The sequence below is a fragment of the Cetorhinus maximus genome, chromosome 7, assembly GCF_964194155.1.
Source record: "Cetorhinus maximus chromosome 7, sCetMax3.hap1.1, whole genome shotgun sequence".
Lineage (NCBI taxonomy): Eukaryota > Metazoa > Chordata > Chondrichthyes > Lamniformes > Cetorhinidae > Cetorhinus > Cetorhinus maximus.
Genome location: NC_135885.1, coordinates 65332366 through 65352780, shown reverse-complemented (window position 1 = coordinate 65352780; position 20415 = coordinate 65332366). Strand labels below are relative to the sequence as shown.

The 20415-nt window shown below is 44.5% G+C and overlaps 1 protein-coding gene across 3 annotated transcripts in view; it reads right to left on the bottom strand.

Moving 5' to 3' along the window:
- LOC144682844 (E3 ubiquitin-protein ligase RNF149-like) overlaps window positions 1–20415 on the bottom strand; it is a 62232-nt gene that overhangs the window by 26063 nt on the left and 15754 nt on the right. The window lies entirely within an intron of this gene.

The window sequence follows — 20415 nt, the reverse complement described above, 5'->3', positions numbered from 1 at the left end:
AGGAAGGAAGCATGGCATTACAAAGAAGTCAAAAAGAGCATAACATTTTAATGAGCCAGACCTAGGTTAAGAGGCACTAAATGGAGGGACTGACTGCCAAAGGAAGGAAAAAACCATGTGGATAGAGGTCGCTGTGGCACTAAGTGCCATTTCTCATCCCTGGACTACAGAGCAGTGCCACAAGAAGCTCAACAACAACACAAGGGAAAGCAAGGTAATATATTAGCCACTGTCTCTTTACTACACTATTCACCCTGTAAAATTAATATCTCACAAGTTATCCTTCACACTGTACTATAGATAAAAGGGTGACTATCTCAGGATTGCACAATATCTCTACCCAGTTCCCCTAACTGCAACTATCTGCTTGCAGAGTTTTAAAACCTCATCCTCCACTGGGACAATGTGAAACCAGCAGATACATTACGTCAGTTGTCTGATGCAATTGGAAGGCAGCCATCAAATGCTAGTCTTCATTAATTTGTTTAAACTTCTACAGGTAAAACCTGATTGCAATTCCCGTGAAGTGCAGGGGATCAAGGTAACATTCTCAGCAATAGGGAGCTTACCTTCAGTGAAAAGTTCATGAAGCTACTGGGGAGATACTCAACTGGGGTTATGGAGATAGAAAGATTGGTAGGATAGTGTAATTGGCATCTTACTAGATGCACACCTACACAGTGCCCATGGCAACCCTATGAATATCAGACAATCCTCTGTCTCCATAATTGCAAGGTGAGTATGCTCACCAATTTTTAATTTATGTACTTCCTTTCTGCTGAACCTTCACAACAAATAGTGATTCAGGATGACGGTGATATTGGTGGTGGTGAGGATGACGGTGATATTGGTGGTGGTGAGGAAGAGATGAAAATTCTCCGCAGGGAATGATGAAAATGACAATGAAGGGGAGGAAGAGAAAGTAGAGAATAATGTCACTAGAAGCTCTTGAAGCAAGATCCTGCCCCAAGTTCCTTGACCCAACCTACTTAATCATCCCTGATTTTGCTGATTTCCCAATATCATGTGTAAAGAAAATATATTTTTTTCCAATATTATTGTGGGATACTGTGAAGCAGGCTTGTGGGGGCTGTGTATATGTTGTGTGTGTGAGACTAATTTAATTAAACTGAACATGGTCAGGCTGCAAGGTTTAAATCATCAAAGGGTTAGGTGTAAAAGCAGGCATTTTGAAGTGGAGATGAACAAGCTAAGATGGGATACCAGTAAATACAACATGAATAGGGATTTACATTAGATGAGTGAGGAGTTGAATTTTAGCTGTTGAATTTCAAAGAGAAAGAAAAGGAAGTTTTACAACTGACAAAGATCATAAATGAATAAAGCAAAGTTATTAAGTTTATTCTTCCTGAAAGTAGTGGCCTTAAAGACAACATGAAAGATTTTTACATTCTGGGAAAGGTAACTTCCAAAGAAAGTTAAGAACAATAGGTTTAAATATGAAAAGAGAAAAAACATATTTAAGGAAAGATTGAAAGACGTATGAGGTTTGTGGCCATGTGACCTTGAAGAGTGTTCTGTGCAAGTACGAACCTGTGAAGTAAGCAGCCTTTAGCCACCCAGAGAAGTGTTTGTTTGTTCCAGAAAGCAAGGTTTTGTTACAAGCCTTGGATTTCCATTGTCAAGTGAGGGGGAGAGAGAAGCCTATGAAATACCTCCCCTATAGCAACAGTGGGTGCCTTGCAGTAATGTTACTGGATTTTTTTTATAGAATAAGAATCTATTGGGATTGTTGCCTGAAAAAGGGTGTTTATTTGTGACAAAAGCAAAATACTGCTGATGCTGGAAACCTGAAACAAAAACAAAACAATTGCTGGAAAAACTCAGCAGGTCTGACAGCATCTGTGGAGAGGAAGACAGAGTTAACGTTTCGAGTCCGTATGACTTCATCAGAACTAAAGACAAATAGAAATGTGGTGAAATATAAGCTGTTTAAGAGGGGTTGGACAGGTGAAGCTGGATAGAGGGCCAGTGATAGGTGGAGGCAAAGGAGAGATTGCCAAAGATGTCATAAACAAAAGGTCGAAGGGGTGTTGACAGTGGTGATATTAGCTAAAGGGTGTGCTAATGGTGACATTAAAGATAGAAAGCAGGATAAGCAAGTGACAGATGGCCCTAGTGGGGGTGGGGTGGGGGGTGGGGATTGAAATAGGCTAAAAGGTGGGGATAAACCAATATGGAAATAAATTGTAAAAATAATAATAATAGAAATAGGTGGGAAAAGAAAAAAAATAGAAAAAAGGGGATAAAAAAGGGGTGAGGATGGAGGAGAGAGTTCGTGATCTGAAGTTATTGAACTCAATGTTAAGTCTGGAAGGCTGTAAAGTGCCTAATCGGAAGATGAGGTGCTGTTCCTCCAGTTTGCATTGAGCTTCACTGGAACATTGCAGCAGGCCAAGGATGAACATGTGGGCATGAGAGCAGGATGGTGTGTTGAAATGGCAAGCGACAGGAAGGTCTGGGTCATGCTTGCAGACAGACCAAAGGTGTTCCGCAATGCGGTCATCCAGTCTGCGTTTGGTCTCTCCAATGTATATTCTCTCCAATGGAATACAACTTGGGGAAGTGTAAGGTCAGGCACTTTGGTAGGAAGAATAGAGGCATGGACTATTTTCTAAATGGGGAGAGAATTCAGAAATCTGGAGTGCAAAGGGACTTGGGAGTCCTAGTCCAGGATTCTCTTAAGGTTAACTTGCAGGTTGAGTCAGTAGTTAGGAAGGCAAATGCAATGTTGGCATTTATTCCAAGAGAACTAGAATATAAAAGCAGGGATGTGCTGCTGAAGCTTTATAAGGCTCTGGTCAGACCACATTTAGAATATTGTGAGCAATTTTGGGCCCCGTATCTCAGGAAGGATGTGCTGGCCCTGGAGAGGGTCCAGAGGAGGTTCACGAGAATGGTCCCAGGAATGAAAGGCTTAACATATGAGGAACATTTGAGGACTCTGGGTCTATACTCAATGGAGTTTAGGAGGATGAGGGGGGATCTGATTGAAACTTACAGAATACTGAAAGGCCTGGATAGAGTGGACATGGGGAAGATGTTTCCATTAGTAGGAGAGACTAGGACCTGAGGGCACAGCCTCAGAGTAAAGGGAAGACCTTTTAGAACAGAGATGAGGAGAAACTTCTTTAGCCAGGGAGTGGTGAATCTATGGAATTCATTGCCACAGAGGGCTGTGGAGGCCAGGTCATTGAGTGTATTTAAGACTGAGATAGATAGGTTCTTGATTGGTAAGGGGATCAAAGGTTACGGGGAGAAGGCGGGAGAATGGGGTTGAGAAATTTATCAGCCATGATTGAATGGCGGAGCAGACTCGATGGGCCGAATGGCCTAATTTCTGCTCCTATGTCTTATGGTCTTATGTAGAGGAGACCGCATTGGGAGCGGCGAATGCAGTAGACTAAATTGAGGGAAATGCAAGTTAAATGCTGCTTCACTTGAAAGGAGTGTTTGGGCCCTTGGACGGTGAGGAAGAGGGGGAAGTAAAGGGGCAGGTGTTGCACCTTCTGCGATTGCATGGGAAGGTGCCGTGGGAGGGGGTTGAGGTGTAGGGGGTGATGGAGGAGTGGACCAGGGTGTCCCGGAGGGAATGGTACCTACGGAATGCTGACAGGGGGGTGAAGGGAAGATGTGTTTGGTGGTGGCATCATGCTGGAGTTGGCGGAAATGGCGGAGGATGATCCTTTGAATGCGGTGGGTGGTGGGGTGATAAGTGAGGACAAGGGGGACCCTATCACGGTTCTGGGAGGGAGAGGAAGGTGTGAGGGCAGATGCGCAGGAGATGGGTCGGACACAGTTGAGGGCCCTGTCATCCACAGTGGGTGGAAAACCTCAGTTAAGGAAGAAGGAAGACATGTCAGAAGAACTGTTTTGGAAAGTGGCATCATCGGAACAGATGCGACAGAGGCGAAGGAACTGAGAGAATGGGATGGAGTCATTACAGGAAGCAGGGTGTGAGGAGCTATAGTCGAGGTAGCTGTGGGAGGCGGTGGGCTTGTAATGAATATTGGTGGATAGTCTATTACCAGAAATTGAGACAGAGAGGTCAAGGAAGGGAAGGGAAGTGTCAGTGTTGGACCATGTGAAAGTGATGGAGGGGTGGAAATTGGAAGGAAAATTAATAAACTTTTCCAGGTCCAGACGAGAGCATGAAGCGGCACTGAAGCAGTCATCGATTACCGGAGAAAGAGTTGCGGGAGAGGGCCTGAGTAGGACTGGAACAAGGAATGTTCCACATACCCCATAAAGAGACAGGTACCCATAGCCACACCTTTTATTTGGAGGAAGTGAGATGAGTTTAAAGAGAAATTGTTCAGTGAGAGAACAAGTTCAGCCAGACGGAGGAGAGCGACGATGGATGGGGATTGTTCGGGCCTCTGTTCAAGGAAGAAGCGGAGAGCCCTCAGACCATCCTGGTAGGGGATGGAGGTGTAGAGGGATTGGACGTCCATGGTGAAGAGGAGGTGGTTGGGGCCAGGGAACTGGAAATTGTTGATATGATGTAGGGCATCAGATGAGTCGCGGATATAGATGGGAAGAGACTGGACAAGGGAAGAGAGAATGGAGTCACGAAAGCAAGAAATGAATTCCATGGGGCAGGAACAGGCTGAAACGATCGGTCTGCCGGGACAGTCCTGTTTGTGGATTTTGGGTAGGAGGTAGAAGCGGGCCGTCCGAGGTTGGGAGACTATGAGGTTGGAAGCTGTGCAGGGAAGATCTCCAGAGGAGATGAGGTCAGTGACAGTCCTGGAAACAATAGCTTGATGTTCAGTTGTGGGGTCATGGTCCATGGGGAGGTAGGAGGAAGTGTCTGCGAGTTGGCGCTCAGCCTCTGCGAGGTAGAGGTCAGTGCGCCAGACAACAACAGCACCACCCTTGTCAGCAGGTTTGATGACAAAGTCAGGGTTGGACCTGAGAAAACGGAGTGCAGCAAGTTCAGAAGGAGACAGGTTAGAGTGGGTGAGAGGAGCTGAGAAATTGCGACAACTGATGTCACGTCGACAGTTTTCAATAAAAAGATCAAGAGCAGGTAAGAATCCAGAGGGAGGGGTCCAGGTGGAGGGAGAATATTGGAGGCGAGTGAAAGGATCCATTGAACGGGGTGAGGACTCCTGCCCAAAGAAGTGAGCATGGAGACGAAAGCGGCAGAAGAGAAGTTCAGCATCGTGCCGAGCCTGGAGCGCTACCTCCTACCCAAACCCTCAAATGTCGCCATTAGCACATCCTTTAGCCAATATCACCACCGTCAACACCCCTTTGACCTTTTGTTTATGACATCTTTGGCAATCCCTCCTTTGCCTCCACCTATCACTGGCCCTCTATCCAGCTTCACCTGTCCAACCCCCCTTAAACAGCTTATATTTCACCACATTTCTATTTCTCTTTAGTGTTTATCTGAGAGTCTGGCTAATTAGAAATCTTATGGGAAATGTTATAATGCTAAATTTAACTAAGTAACTGTAATTTTGTGTTTAAGTTTTCTTTTGTTAATAAATGCTTTAATATTTAAAATCTCCAAAAGTGGTAGTGGAATCTTTACTTCTGAGTTTAGTACCCATACCTTCCCGCAATAAATACAAATTGCAAATTGTTGTGGAAGCTTGACCAAGTTTCCCTTTGGGAGTTGATCAGCCCAGCAATTACCACCTTCCATATCATAACACATGCATCTTCTCAGAAAATGTCTTCTTGGGGGAAACTTAGATAGTGTAAAAGAATAAGTGACACTGGGTGATTCACTACACGCAGGAGAGGTGAAGTGGGGAGAGGGTAAGGATGTGGCTGCTTCCCAGCAGAGGCTGAGAAGGCTGGTAGGTTTGGAGGTGTGGGAATTGAAAATCATCAGGAATGAATATTCAAACAACTTCAAACCTGTAGGCTGACTCTGAGGATACATGGCAACTGATAGTATCAGGAAGGCTTTCTCCTTGTTGACAACATCAATAGAACATGTGACAACAGCATTGGAACCTTCAAATAACACCCCCAACCTCAGAGGTGACCTTCGTCCAGTCAGTAACATCATCTCCAGAGAAGCATGGACTGAGGCCCTGGTTGTAGGTAGTGAGGCACAGTTTAGGCAGATACCCTGCTTTCAGTCCCGATGGGTTAAGATGCTAACTGCTGGCTCTCAAAGATTTCAGGATCTGATATCAACCAGAAGATCAACCAGCTTGCTGGTCAACAGTGAGACATCCGGGGCACAGTGTAAAGGAAATAGAACAGACCTGCACGAGGGTGCCATTGCTCAGAAAATCAGCAACGGTCAAACATCTGGTTTCCATGAGCACCTCAGAAATGGCATGCAAGTGGCAACACCAGGATTTCCAAGCAGAAGCTCCAGAAATACAGCCTGCAGGGGCAGCTCAGTCCTATGAGCTTTGTGTGCCAAAGGAACAGTCAACCATTCATTCTGATAATAGCCTACAGGTTGCACTCAAGAGAAGAACTAGGAGAAAGGGAGATCACTGGGGTGGGTGGGGGAGCACAATGCGAGCAAAGATTGGGGATGTCTTCTGTTCTCTTTTGAATTCTTTGCATTAAAGGGGGATTTGCACTTAATGCCCGATTATATTTTATTTCAGTTACAATGGGCTGGATTATACATTGAGGCAGCTCCATGGTCTACGGAGGGGCTCCCAGGTGGCAATGGCCACCCCAGGGCTCCGACATTGCCTTTGGAGGGTTTACTCCTCCAATCACCAGAGCCTGCCTGGCCCCAGCACAATAAGATAAATATCTGGCTTTGAACATGGACACTTCTTCTTCATGCAGTCTCAACAGCGGCTTCCTTTGTCAGTCAAGCTGCTGAGGCTGCCAAGCCGACGGCCCTCTAATTGGAACGGCAGCTCTTAGAAGTGGGTCAATGTCCTTAATTGGGCATGGTTCCAGTGGCAATCTCTTAATTGGCCACTGCCCGTAATCTCCCACCAAGGGTCCCACCTGCACGACTGGAGACCTACTTTAGGTCCTGTTGCGGAACTACCTGTCTTTTGGGAAAATCCAACCTTGTCCTTCTGGTGAGATGCAGGATGTAGGGCAAATTTTGGGCATTCCCTAAGGTGGGATCTACTGATTTCCCTCCTTGAGTAAAGGGGGTGGTGGGGGGGGGGTGGTAGCATTGGTGTGGCTGGGAGGGTAGCAGCCAGCTGCCACAGATGTAGGTGGACCTGCCACTGCACTTTTCAGTGGCAAGAAAATTTCCAAAGGGAATGCCCTTCCTCCTATCTCTCAGAGCTTGAGTTGAGCTCTCACTATGGTGGGGACTGAAAAACAAAAGCAACCAGAATGACACAAAAATCCAATCTCTCGGTCACACAAATAAGTCAGCTCATTCTCAAAGGCCAGTGAGTGAGTTTTAAAATGTGTGATAATTTTTTTATCTTCCAAAGCAGTAGCTTTGCTATTTTGGAACACACCAAGAGAAAAAGAAAAGAGTAAGTCTCACCGACAAGAGCATAATTTTAGACAATTTAACAAACTTGCACAAGCGTTAGAGTGTCTCCTTTCGTAACACTGCATTCAGATTGCAAAATGCTGGCCTGTTCAACCTCACTATTGAGTAAGGTCATGGCCCACTTTAGAAATTTTCTGATCCTCATACCCATGTTCACACACTAATTCTGAAGAGTGCAAGTAGCATATTGCATCATACGATTTAGCTTAATACTGCCAACAGTCCACAAAAATATCACATCCAACTGTTCCATCAAAATGATGAAAGGTTGAAAGCTAAGGTTTGTGATATTAAAAACTAAGTAAGCTTCTGCTAGTACTAGCATGTTCTGCATAATGGCTAGTTCTGCATATTGACTGGGGTTAAAACAGCATCCTATGAGGTCAACAATAAATGTGGTTCATGGAAACTGTAACACAATAGAGCTATCAAAACAATGCAAAGGCTATGCCCATTGTTCAATGTGCCAATGCAGTACAGTAACAATTTATATTCATAATGCAAGTATAGCCCAGGAAAATTCACATGCCTGCTTTTTAAAAAAAATGATTAGTTCCTCACTTCTTAGAGTTATTTGTGCACAGTTGTATTAAAAAAAAGTGCTCAGAATTATAAGAAAATGACACTGATCTGAAGTGCCACAGCTGTGTACTGGTATGTCAGAGAACTTCAGCAATTCTGAGTTAAGAACAGTGTATCTACAACTTACATATAAACTTATTTTCCAAATTATGTTTTACAATTATGAAAGGAAGAAGGTACAATGCTCAAATTATGGATTTTATATCATGATATCACACATAAGTGACATATTCATAGCTGGATATTAAATAACATGGTATTTAAGTTGTCATGCCCAGTAATGACATGTCAGTATTCCTAACTTGTAAGGTACAAACTTTATTCAACATGGACTCTGTCCACTTTTTAAAGGAAATGTCAATTTCAATGTGTTGCAAAGATGAACGCCAAAGGTCAGATTACCTAGCTTGTATATTCAAAAACCGACTCACTTTCTAACTGAGATAAACAAGGACAGCCCAGACAAAAAGGGTCAGCTACACTTACCTGGAGACCATCCAGATTTGAATGGTCCTTTTTTTGAAACAAAGAAGGTGATTATCTTAACCCCCTCAGGATGAATGTCTTCAAACAATAAACCAGGATGTGGCTAATCAACCTAAGACCACCACCAAATTTGGAAAATGAGCTGAAGTTGTGAGAAATCACGTGGAAAGCCAACCATGTTTGTCCCTTTGTAATCTTTAAGTGCTTGCTGAAAGACAGCAGCAGAAAGTACAATAACATATTTTAAGAACCGGAAACCGTAACATCGTAAGGTCTTCAGGCCTGTTCCTTTTTGGGTCCACCAATGCGCCAAACTGACATCCTGATAATGAGACTACAAGTGACAACTTCGTGACCTGCTGAAAGACCATCCCTTTGAGAGAATCCTGAAATGATTTTGGCCGTTGAATTCACCTAAACTACCCTTCAGAAGTGAAGGTGTCGTCTTCACCAGGCCTGCAATGCGTGTTTTCCAGGACAAAACAATCATGTGAATTATGAACTATTCTTTTGCTTATAACCTGTAAAAGTGCACTATTCTTTTCAACTGTGTTTTCCTAGAGTGTGTTTGTATGTGTGACTGTGTGTGAGTGCCAAAGCGTTAGATTTCAGAGCGAGTATGTAAACAAGCAATCCACTTTATTCATTTAAACCCACAAAAAGCTTGCTGCTGGTTATTCAAATTGTCCACACACTCAGAGGTTAAACACACACATGCACCCCTTCCTTGCAAAAGCTTACTGATTACAGACAAGTTGGTAAGGGAACAGAGATAGGTGGGAAAGTAAATTGTGAAGAGGATGCAAGGAGGCTACAAAGTGACATAGATAGGTTAAGTGAGTGGGCAAAGATCTGACAAATGCGAGTATAATGTGGGCAAATGTGAAATCGTTCATTTTGGCATGAAGAATTAAAAAGCTTATCTAAATGCTGAGAGATTGAGGAGCTCAGATTCAGAGAGATCTGGGTGCCATAGTGCATGAATCACAAAAGGTTAGTATGCAGGTACTGTGGGTAATTAGGAAAGCTAATAAAATATCATTTATGATAAAGGGAATTGATTACAAAAGTAGGAAGGTTATGCTTCAGTTGTACAGGGCATTGATGAGACTACATCTGGAGTATTGTGTACAGTATTGATCTCCTTATTTAAAGAAAGATGTAAATGCGTTAGCAGTTCAGAGAAGATTTGCTAGACTAATACCAGGAATGAGTGGGTTGTCTTATGAGGAAAGACTGGACAGGTTAAGCTTGTATCCACTGGAATTTAGAAGAGTAAGAGGTGACTTAATTGAAACCTTTAAGATCCTGAGGGGTCTTGACAGGGTGGATGTGGAGAGGGTGTCTCCTCTTGTAGGAGAATCTAGAACTAGGGGTCATGGTTTAAAAATATGGGATTGTTCATTTAAGACAGAGATGAGGAGAAATTTTCTCTCTCAGACAGTTAAGTTTCTTTGCAACTCTCTTCCTCAAAAGGCATTGAAAGCAGAGTCTTTGCATATTTTTAAGGCAGAGCTAGATAGATTCTTGATTAACAAGGGGGGGAAAGGTTATCAGGGGTAGGCAGGAATGTGGGGTTGAGGTTACATTCAGATCAGCCATGATCTTATTGAATGACAGAGCAGGCTCGAGTGGCCTACTCCTGCTCCTAATTCATATGTTCATAGCTCTATCACCCTATCCTTGACAAAGTTTAATTACATGATGTTTATAACCAATGCTGTGAAGCTATAGCTAAAGCGAATAAGGTGCTAGGGTATTTACAGGATAATTTGCTATAAAATAAATCATACCAATTTGTCTTTGGGCACAATCTTGGTTTGGTCTCAGTTGGAATACCATGTTGAATTTTGGTCTCCTCACATGCTGGGTGACACTGATACTTTGGAAAGGAGGCAGAGGAGGGCCACACTCCCAATTGAAAGCATTTTAGTTAGCCATACAGGCTCAAAGAGCTGTGTCTCTAAACTTTGGAGAAGTGTAGACCTAGTGATGATGATTTGATCAAGGTTTATAAGGTGATAAAGATTCTGTACATCAAATATTCCAATCGAATAGTTTAAGGAGGACCAGAAGTCACTCTTATATGTATGTAACAATAGAACTAGATTAGATGTTAGGAGATTATTCTTTTCACAGGGCATAGTGGACCTGTGAAACAGGTTAAAAACAAAAAACTACTACGGATGCTGGAAATCCAAAACAAAAACAGAATTACCTGGAAAAACTCAGCAGGTCTGGCAGCATCGGCGGAGAAGAAAAGAGTTGACGTTTCGAGTCCTCATGACCCTTCAGCAGAACTGTTCCAGTGAAGCCCAACGCAAACTGGAGGAACAGCACCTCATCTTCCGACTAGGCACTTTACAGCCTTCCGGACTGAATATTGAATTCAACAACTTTAGATCTTGAACTCCCTCCCCCATCCCCACCCCCTTTCCGTTTCTTCCCCCTCTCTTTTGTTTTTTCCAATAATTTATATAGATTTTTCGTCTCCCACCTATTTCCATTATTTTTAAATCTGTAATGCCCTGTCAGTCTTTCCATCCCACCCCCACTAGAGCTGTACCTTGAGTGTCCTGCCATCCATTCTTAATTAGCACATTCTCTTAGATAATATCACCACCTTTAACACGTTTTTGTTCCTTTGTCTGTGACATCTTTTGATTATCTGCTCCTTTCACTGCTTGCTTGTCCCTACTACCACCCCCCCTGCCCCAACTTCTCTCCCCCCACCTTAAACCAGCTTATATTTCACCCCTCTCCTAACTTTACTCAGTTCTGCTGAAGGGTCATGAGGACTCGAAACGTCAACTGTGAAACAGGTTTCCAGCTTGTGTGATAAATGCTGACTCGCTGAATTCGTTAAAGCAAGAACAGGGCCTGTTTGCAGCTGAAGCAGAGATTAGCTTGTCCCAACATTGGTCAGGGTAAGAGTCTCCTAGACTAGCTTTGATTGCCTGAGGAGAAATTTTCCATATTTCCTTCCCTCCACCACAAGTAGAATCTTGTCACAGTCGTGAGCTTCCCGACTGGAAATGAGTGGGACTTCTGCTCTGAGGCAGGACCGCTGGTCACATGCAATCACACTGTGGCCAGCCAATTAGAGCTATGGAGAATGGAGGGGTCTGGCCAACTGTGCGACAGTAAGTCCCTGCCATTACATCACAGTGGTCAAAGGTCATATTTAAACAGCACCTGGACAGGCATCTACTCCTTGCAAGGTAACATCATTCTGCCTGTCTGAGAGGAGGATTTTGAACTTGAACTGCTGCCACCACCTCCCCATCTGCACACCTGGATCCCTGGAGCTGCAAGTCTTGCAGCCTCCCTCAGTCACCTTTGACCTTTGCCCCATCATCCTCGACCCTCCCTCTATCACCTGCTCTCCATTACCCTCGACTCCCCTCTGATCCTCATCATTGACCTGCCCTCAATCACCCTGGATCTTCCCTCCATTATGCTTGAGTTACCTTTGGCAAATATTGACCATTCCTCTGTCATCCAGCTCCATTCCTCTGTTCCTCACGAGCCCACTTAGGGCCGCCACAACCCACCCTCCCTCGCTCGGACAGCCGTGTCCCGACCCCACTGGACAATCCAACAGTTCAGCCTCCATCTCCCCGCTCCAATAAAGTTCCTCATAAAACAAAAGCAGCTCCTGCTCACCAAATGCACCAGGAAGACTACCTTGCCTGCTGCATGCCGCCTTTAACAAGTATTAAATCTGAAGGCACTGGTTTCTTGTTTGCTGCCGACTGAATTGCAAAGATACAATTTAATCTGCTGACCATGTGTTTTAATGAGCATGCATGACATGCTAATGCAGTAAAAATATGTTCCCACCACTTGTTGTCAGTATGGTGAGAAGGCCAAAAATCAGTTTCACAATGTCATGAAACCAGTTTGCGATCGTCCGCTCAGCCCGTTGATGGTGGGCTGCGCTTCCCACCATCGGACATCGGGAACCTCATTGTAATACATTTGAATATTATAAGGCCAGCCTACTGGACTCATCCCCGCGCCCCCCTCACTGGATCGTCTGCCCACATCAGAGGGAAAACATGCCGACATGTTTCACAACAGCATATATAAGGCGTGAACTTAGCGGACTGCACTTCGCTCGAGACTTCAAAGTTTGTTTGCCTACCTTGCTTCAGTCAGCACTCACAGTCATAAGCACCAGGCTTCACAGACAGCACCACATCACTTTTAGTGGGGCTCACGGGTAGGTCTCTACCTACCAGATCAGACAGATGTGGGTGGCTTTTCAATGGCTGCTGAGCAATTGCTTGCTTGGGGAGGGAGAGAAATAGCGTCAGGCAAGGGGAGAGGCTGCAGGACAGGGGCTGTACTGGGAAAGGAGGATATTGAAACACATTACAATTTTCTTGTTCGTCCTCCAAGGCAAAGATACAAACATATGAACTAGGAGCAGGAGTAAGCCACTTGGCCCTTCAAGCTTGCTCCTCAATTCGATAAGATCATGGCTGATCTGACTGTAACCCTCTGCCTACTCCCCCAGTAACCCTTCACCCCTTGTTTATCAAGAATCTATCTACCTCTGCCCTGAAAACATTTAAAGATTCTGCTTACGCCGCCATCCTCCAAGAGAAAAAATTGCTTCTCATCTCTGTCTTATATAGAACCATAGAAAAGTTATGTTGCAGAAAGTGGCCATTTAGCCCATCGTGTCTGTGCGGCCATTAAAAAAACGAGAAAAAAGCTAGCTGCTCATTTTCAATACCATTTTCTAGCATTGGTCCATACAGGTTACAGCACTTCAGGTGCGTTTCCAGTTACCTTTGAGTTGAGTGTTTCAGCCTCAACCACCAATTTAGGCAGTGAATTCCAGATGCCCACCATCCTCTGGGTGAAAAAGTTTTCCTCATGTCCCCTCTAATCCTTCTATCAATCACCTTAAATCTATGCCCCTGGCAACTGACCCCTCAGCTAGGGGAAACAGGTCTTTCCTGTTTACACTATCTAGGTCCCTCATAATTTTGTACACCTCAATCAGGTCACCTAAGGAAAACAATTCTAGCCTATCCAATCTTTCTTCACAGCTGCAATTTTCAAGCCCTGGCAGCATTCTTATAAATCTCCTCTGTACTCTCTGCAAAGCAAATATGTCCTTCCTGCAATGTGGTGACCAGAACTGTACACAAATTTCCAGCTGTGGCCTAACCAGCGTTTTGTACAGTTCCATCATTACATCCCTGCTTTTGTATTCAATACCTCGCCCAATAAAGGAAAGAATTTCGTATGCTTTCTTTACCATCTTATCCACCTGTCGTACCACTTGTACTCCAAGGTCTCTTACTTTCTCAATCCCTCTCAATATCCTTCCATTTATTGAATATTCTCTAGCTTTGTTTGCCCTCCCCATGCATTACCTCACACTTCTCTGGATTGAATTCCATTTGCCACTTTTCCACCCACTCAACCAAACCATTGATATAATTCTGGAGACAACAGCTATCCTCTTCACTATCAATTATGCGGCCAATTTTTGTGTCACCTGTACATTTCCCAATCATGCCTCCCACATTTAAGTCCAAATCATTAATATATAAGACAAACAGCAAGGGCCCCAACACAGACCTGTGGAAACTGTTTTCCACTCTCAAAAACATCCATCAACCATTACCCTTTGTTTCCTGTCACTGAGCCAATTTTGGATCAAGCTCGCCACCTTCCCCTGTATCTCATGGGATCTCACTTTTTTGACCAGTCTGCCATGTGGGACCTTGTCAAATGCCTTACTAAAATTCATGTAGACAACATCCACTGCACTACCCTCATCAATCCTTCTCGTTACTTCCTATAAAAATTCCATTAAGTTACTAAGACACGACCTTCCTCTAACAAAACCATCCTGACTATCCCTGATCAATCCATGAATTTCTAAGTGATGGGTTATCCTGTCTCTCAGAATTGATTCCAATAATTTGCCCACCACCAAAGTCAGACTGACCGGCCTAAAATTTTCTGGCCTATTCTTTGCACCGCTTTTAAATATTGGTACCACATTCACAGAACTTTAATCCTCTGGTACCTCGCCTGTATCTAGTGAGGATGGGAAAATGATCCTCAGAGCATCCGCTATTCCCTCCCTGGTGCACTTTAATAACTTGGGATACAATCCATCCTGACCTGGATACCACCTTCAGGGATACCAGTCCCTCCAGTACTTCCTCTCACATTATGCTTATTGTATCTAATATTTCTCACTCTTCCTCTTTAACTAGAATGCCTGCATCATCCCTCTCCTTAGTGAAGGCAGAGATCCTGCCCACATCTTCAGCATCAATGCACAAGTTACCATGGGCTGAGTTTTATGTCCTCCGGGCAGGCGCATGCCTGACCCGATCGGGTGTAAAATCACACGAGAAGATGTCAGGCGAGCATTCCGACATCATCGTGCACTCACATGATATTTCACTCTGTGGGCGCGTGCAAAAGTCAGAAGTGCGCCCGCCAACAATTAGGCCCATTAATGGCGCAATCGTCTCCAACTTTTCGTGGCCCGTCCAACTTGACAGTTTGCGGACAGGTGAATCTGCCAGGTGGCCTTTACGTTTTTCATCAAGCCACATCCAAGGTTGGAATGAAATTTCTATGATGAAATAAAATAAAAACAAATATCTGTGGACAGCATTTTTATCAGCTATATTTTCAGGTGATTGATTGCGATGCATGGACGTTTTTTTGCAGCTTTTTAAATCTTTATTTTAGCTTTTTCAGGTCTGCAGCTGTCTGCCTTCAGGGAGCTCTATTGCAGCGCTCACCCACGCCCGCAGAAATATCATCACCTGCCCTCTTCCCACACCTCCCCCCCCCAGCAGCTCTGAACTTTTCAGCACGTGTTTCATGCTGGCTGGCCATTAATTGGCCACCCAGTGTGAAATTGCAGTCAGGGGCCGATCGCGGTTGGGGGCCCGTTTCCCGATAAGTCCTGGGCTCACCGATTAAGTGTGCCCGCCAAAGCTAAAACTCAGGCCCATGTACATCTCTGATAGGCCCTACCCTTTCCTTAGTTACCCTCGCTTTTAATGTACTGGTAAAAACATTTTTGGGTTTACTTTGATTTTAACTGCCTACTTTTTCGTACCGTCTCTCTGCTTTCCTAATTTCCTTTTTTACTTCACCCTTGTACTTTCTATACTCCTCTAGGCTTTCTACAGTATTAAGCTTTTTGTGATTGTCATAAGCTTTCTTCTTCCGTTTCATCTTACCATGTAAGATTCTGGATGACCAGGGGGCTCTAGATTTGGTAGTACCACCCTTATTCTTTGTGGGGACATATCTACACTGTGCCCATTGAATCTTGCTTTTGAATACTTTCCACTGATTTGACACAGTTTTCCCTTCTAGTAGCTGTATCCAGTCCACTTCACCAATTCACCTCTCTGCTTTGTAAAATTTATCTTCCCCCAATTTAGAACTTTTACTCCTGTTTTTTTATCCTTTTCCATGATTATGCCAAATCTAACTGTATTATGGTCACTATCCCCAAAATGGTCCCCCACTGCTACTTCATCCACTTGCCCAGCTTCATTTCCTAAAACTAAATCTAGAATTGCGCCTCCTCCCATTGGGCTCGTTATACGCTGGCTGAAAAAGTTCTCTTGAATGCAATTCAAGAATTGTGTCCCCCCTGTGCCTTTCACACTGTTCGCATCCCAATTAATACTAGGGTAGTTGAAGTCTCCAACTATTACTGCCCTATTGTTTTTGCCTACATATTTGCTCTTCCAACTCCCTCCCACTATTTGGGGGTCTATAGTACACTCCTAGCAATGTGGCAGCCCTTTTTTAATTTCTGAGCTCAACCCACATGGCCTCATTTGGTGCTTCATTTAGTATATCATCCTTCCTCACAGCTGTAATTGTTTCTTTAACCAATAATGCTACACCCCCACCTTTGTTTATCCCCCTCCCTATCCTGTCTGAAAACTCTATATCCAAGGGTGTTGAGCTGCTATTTTTCTCCCTCTTTAAGCAAAGTTTGCTTTATAGCAATGATATCATGCTGCCATGTATCTATCTGTGCCCTCAGCCCAAAACAAAAACAGAACAGAAATACCTGGAAAAACTTAGCAGGTCTGGCAGCATCGGCGGAGCAGAGCACAGTTGACATTTCGAGTCCTCATGACCCTTCAACAGAACTTAGCCCTCAGCCCATTGGCTTTATTTGCTATACTCCTTGTGTTTACATATATACCTTTAACACTGCCAAATTCCTGCACTGTACACTTTTTAACCTATGCTTCTTCCATCTTTCAGAGTCACTCACTAATTCTCCATCTCACATTCCCTGCACTTTTTTTTCTTAGACATAGGAGTAGAAATTAGGCCAATCAGCCCATCGAGTCTGCTCCGCCATTCAATCATGGCTGATAAGTTTCTCAACCCCATTCTCCCGCCTTCTCCCCGTAACCTTTGATCCCCTTACCAATCAAGAACCTATCTATCTCGGTCTTAGGTACACTCAATGACCTGGCCTCCGTGGCAATGAATTCCATAGATTCACCACTCTCTGGCTAAAGAAGTTTCTCCTCATCTCTGTTCTAAAAGGTCTTCCCTTTACTCTGAGGCTGTGCCCTCAGGTCCTAGTCTCTCCTACTAATGGAAACATCTTCCCCACATCCACTCTATCCAGGCCCTTCAGTATTCTGTAAGTTTCAATCAGATCCCCCCCTAAACTCCATCGAGTATAGACCCAGAGTCCTCAAACGTTCCTCATATGTTAAGCCTTTCATTCCTGGGATCATTCTCGTGAACCTCCTCTGGACCCTCTCCAGGGCCAGCACATCCTTCCTGAGATACGGGGCCCAAAATTGCTCACAATATTCTAAATGTGGTCTGACCAGAGCCTTATAAAGCTTCAGCAACACATCCCTGCTTTTATATTCTAGTCCTCTCGAAATAAATGCCAACATTGCATTTGCCTTCCTAACTACCTACTCAACCTGCAAGTTAACCTTAAGAGAATCCTGGACTAGGACTCCCAAGTCCCTTTGCACTCCAGATTTCTGAATTCTCTCCCCATTTAGAAAATAGTCCATGCCTCTATTCTTCCTACCAAAGTGCATGACCTCACACTTCCCCACGTTGTATTCCATCTGTCACTTCTTTGCCCATTTTCCTAACCTGTCCAAATCCTTCTGCAGCCACCCCGCCTCCTCAATACTACCTGTCCCTCCACCTATCTTTGTATCATCTGCAAACTTAGCCAGGATGCCCTCAGTTCCTTCATCTAGATCATTAATGTATAAAGTGAAAAGTTGTGGTCCCAACACTGACCCCTGCGGAACTCCACTAGTCACCGGCCGCCATCCTTAGAAGGACCCCCTTATCCCCAATCTCTGCCTCCTGCCAGACAGCCAATCTTCTATCCATGCTAATACCTTGCCTCTAACGCCATGGGCTCTTATCTTACTGAGCAGCCTCCTGTGCGGTACCTTGTCAAAGGCCTTCTGGAAGTCCAAGTAGATAACATCCATTGGCTCTCCTTTGTCTAACCTACTCGTTACCTCCTCAAAGAATTCTAACAGATTTGTCAGGCATGACCTCCCCTTGATGAAACCATGCTGACTTTGCCCAATTTTACCATGCACTTCCAAGTATTCTGAAATCTCATCCTTAATAATGGACTCTAAAATCTTACCAATGATCGAGGTCAGGCTAATCGGCCTGTAATTTCCTGTCTTTTGCCTCACTCCCTTCTAAAAAAGGGGGGTTACATTAGCGATTTTCCAGTCCTCTGGGACCCTCCCTGACTCCAGTGATTCCTGAAAGATCACCACTAACGCCTCCACTATCTCTTCAGCTATCTCCTTCAGAACTCTGGGGTGTAATCCATCTGGTCCAGGTGATTTATCCACCTTCAGACCTTTCAGTTTTCCTAGCACCTTCTCCTTGGTAATGGCCACCATACTCACCTCTGCCCCCCGACTCTCTTGAACTTTGGGGATGTCACTCGTGTCTTCCACTGTGAAGACTGACGCAAAGTACCTATTCAGTTCATCTGTCATTTCTTTGTTCCCCACTACTACTCCTCCAGCGTCATTTTCCAGCAGCCCAATGTCCACTTTTGCCTCTCTCTTACCCTTTATATATCTAAAAAAACTCTTGCAATCTTCTTTTAAATTACTAGCTAGTTTATCCTCATATTTAATCTTCTCCCTCCTTATTTCTTTTTTAGTTGTCCTCTGAATTTGCCCCGATGTTCCCAGCCCCCTGCCAATCTAGTTTAAACCCCTCCCAACAGCACTAGCAAATCTCCCTGCAAGGACATTCGTCCTAGTCCTATTCAGGTGTAGACCATCCAGCTTGTACAGGTCTCACCTTCCCCAGAACCGGTCCCAACGCCTCAGAAATCTGATGCCCTCCCTCCTACACCAGCTGTCCAGCGACGTGTTCATTTAGAACCTCTAAAGCAGTAATCTCAGGATTACTCCCAGTCCCACGTACGAGTATAGAAATGAGAGAATAGAGGCCCTGCTTTTCAATCTCCTTCCTAACTCCCTGAAATCTGCTTTCAGAACCTCATCCCCTTTCCTACCTATGTCGTTGGTACCAACGAGGACCACAACCTCTGGCTGATCACCCTCCCCAAAAGAATGTCCTGCAGCCACTCCATGACATCCTTGACCAACATACCATTCTGGAGTCACGTCTACGGCCACAGAAATGCCTGTCAGTTCCCCTAACTAACAAATCCCTATCACTACTGCTCTTCCCCTCTTCTTCCTCTCCTTTTGTACAGCAGAACCGCCTGTGGTGCCACAAACCTGGCTCTGACTGCACTCCTCCGAGGAACCAACACCCTCACCAGTATCCAAAACGGAAAACCACCTGGCAAGTGGGAGTCCAGGGGACTCCTGCACTACCTGCCCAGTTTTCATGGACTGCCTGGTAGCCACCCGTTCCCTTTCTACCTCCAGGCTCCTAAGCTGCAGTGTGATCACCTCTCTGAACGTGCTATCCACGTAACTCTCAGCCTCATGGATGCACCACAGTGACACCAGCCATTGCTCAAGCTCTGAAACTCGGAACTCAAGGTTCTGCAGCTGGTGATACTTCCTGCACATGTGGTCATCTAGGATACCGATAGCGTCCATGACTTCGCACATATCACAGGACGCACATTTCACACAACCGAGTTGTCCTGTCATTGCTTCAATTTACTCCCCTAATGTTAACTTTATTTTACTTGGTTTATAAATACTACTTCATTTTACCTGGCCTTGACTTAACTTTACTTCCCTATTGCTTGTGATTCTTACTGAGGTCGAAGTAGCGCCTTAATTTAAGAAGGTGTTTTTTTTAATTTTCAGCTACTTGAAGATCCACACTTAATCACTCCTGCCTTCCACCCTATCACAGATCTATCCTAATGTTATTTCCTCTCCCCGCCACCCACGTCCCAACACCACCCCCCTCCCCATCTTTCCCTGACTCTACTTGCTTACAAATGTAACATCTCTAATTTTTCCTCGTTCTGATGAAATGTTACCAATCCGAAAAGTTAGCTCTGTTCTTATCTTATCAGATGCTGCTGACAATTTTGCACATTTTCTGTTTTTATTAGCAACTTATCTTCTCTTAGGCAGGCCCTTGGAACCGAGGATGGCTTTCTTCCACTCTGGGGCTGTGGGTTCTGAGATGAATAAACAGTCCAATGCTGGATCTGCACACTCTGCCACAGGTGGTGCAGGTAGTGTTTGTTGAGGCGAATGGGTGGGATGCTCAGGTTTTGATTTGTTCCTTCTGCTGTTTGCGCTTGGCCTCCACTTCGGCCTGTCAGAGTCGTTCAAAATGATTGGCACCTTCATGGATGCTTCTTCTCCAGTTTGGGCAGT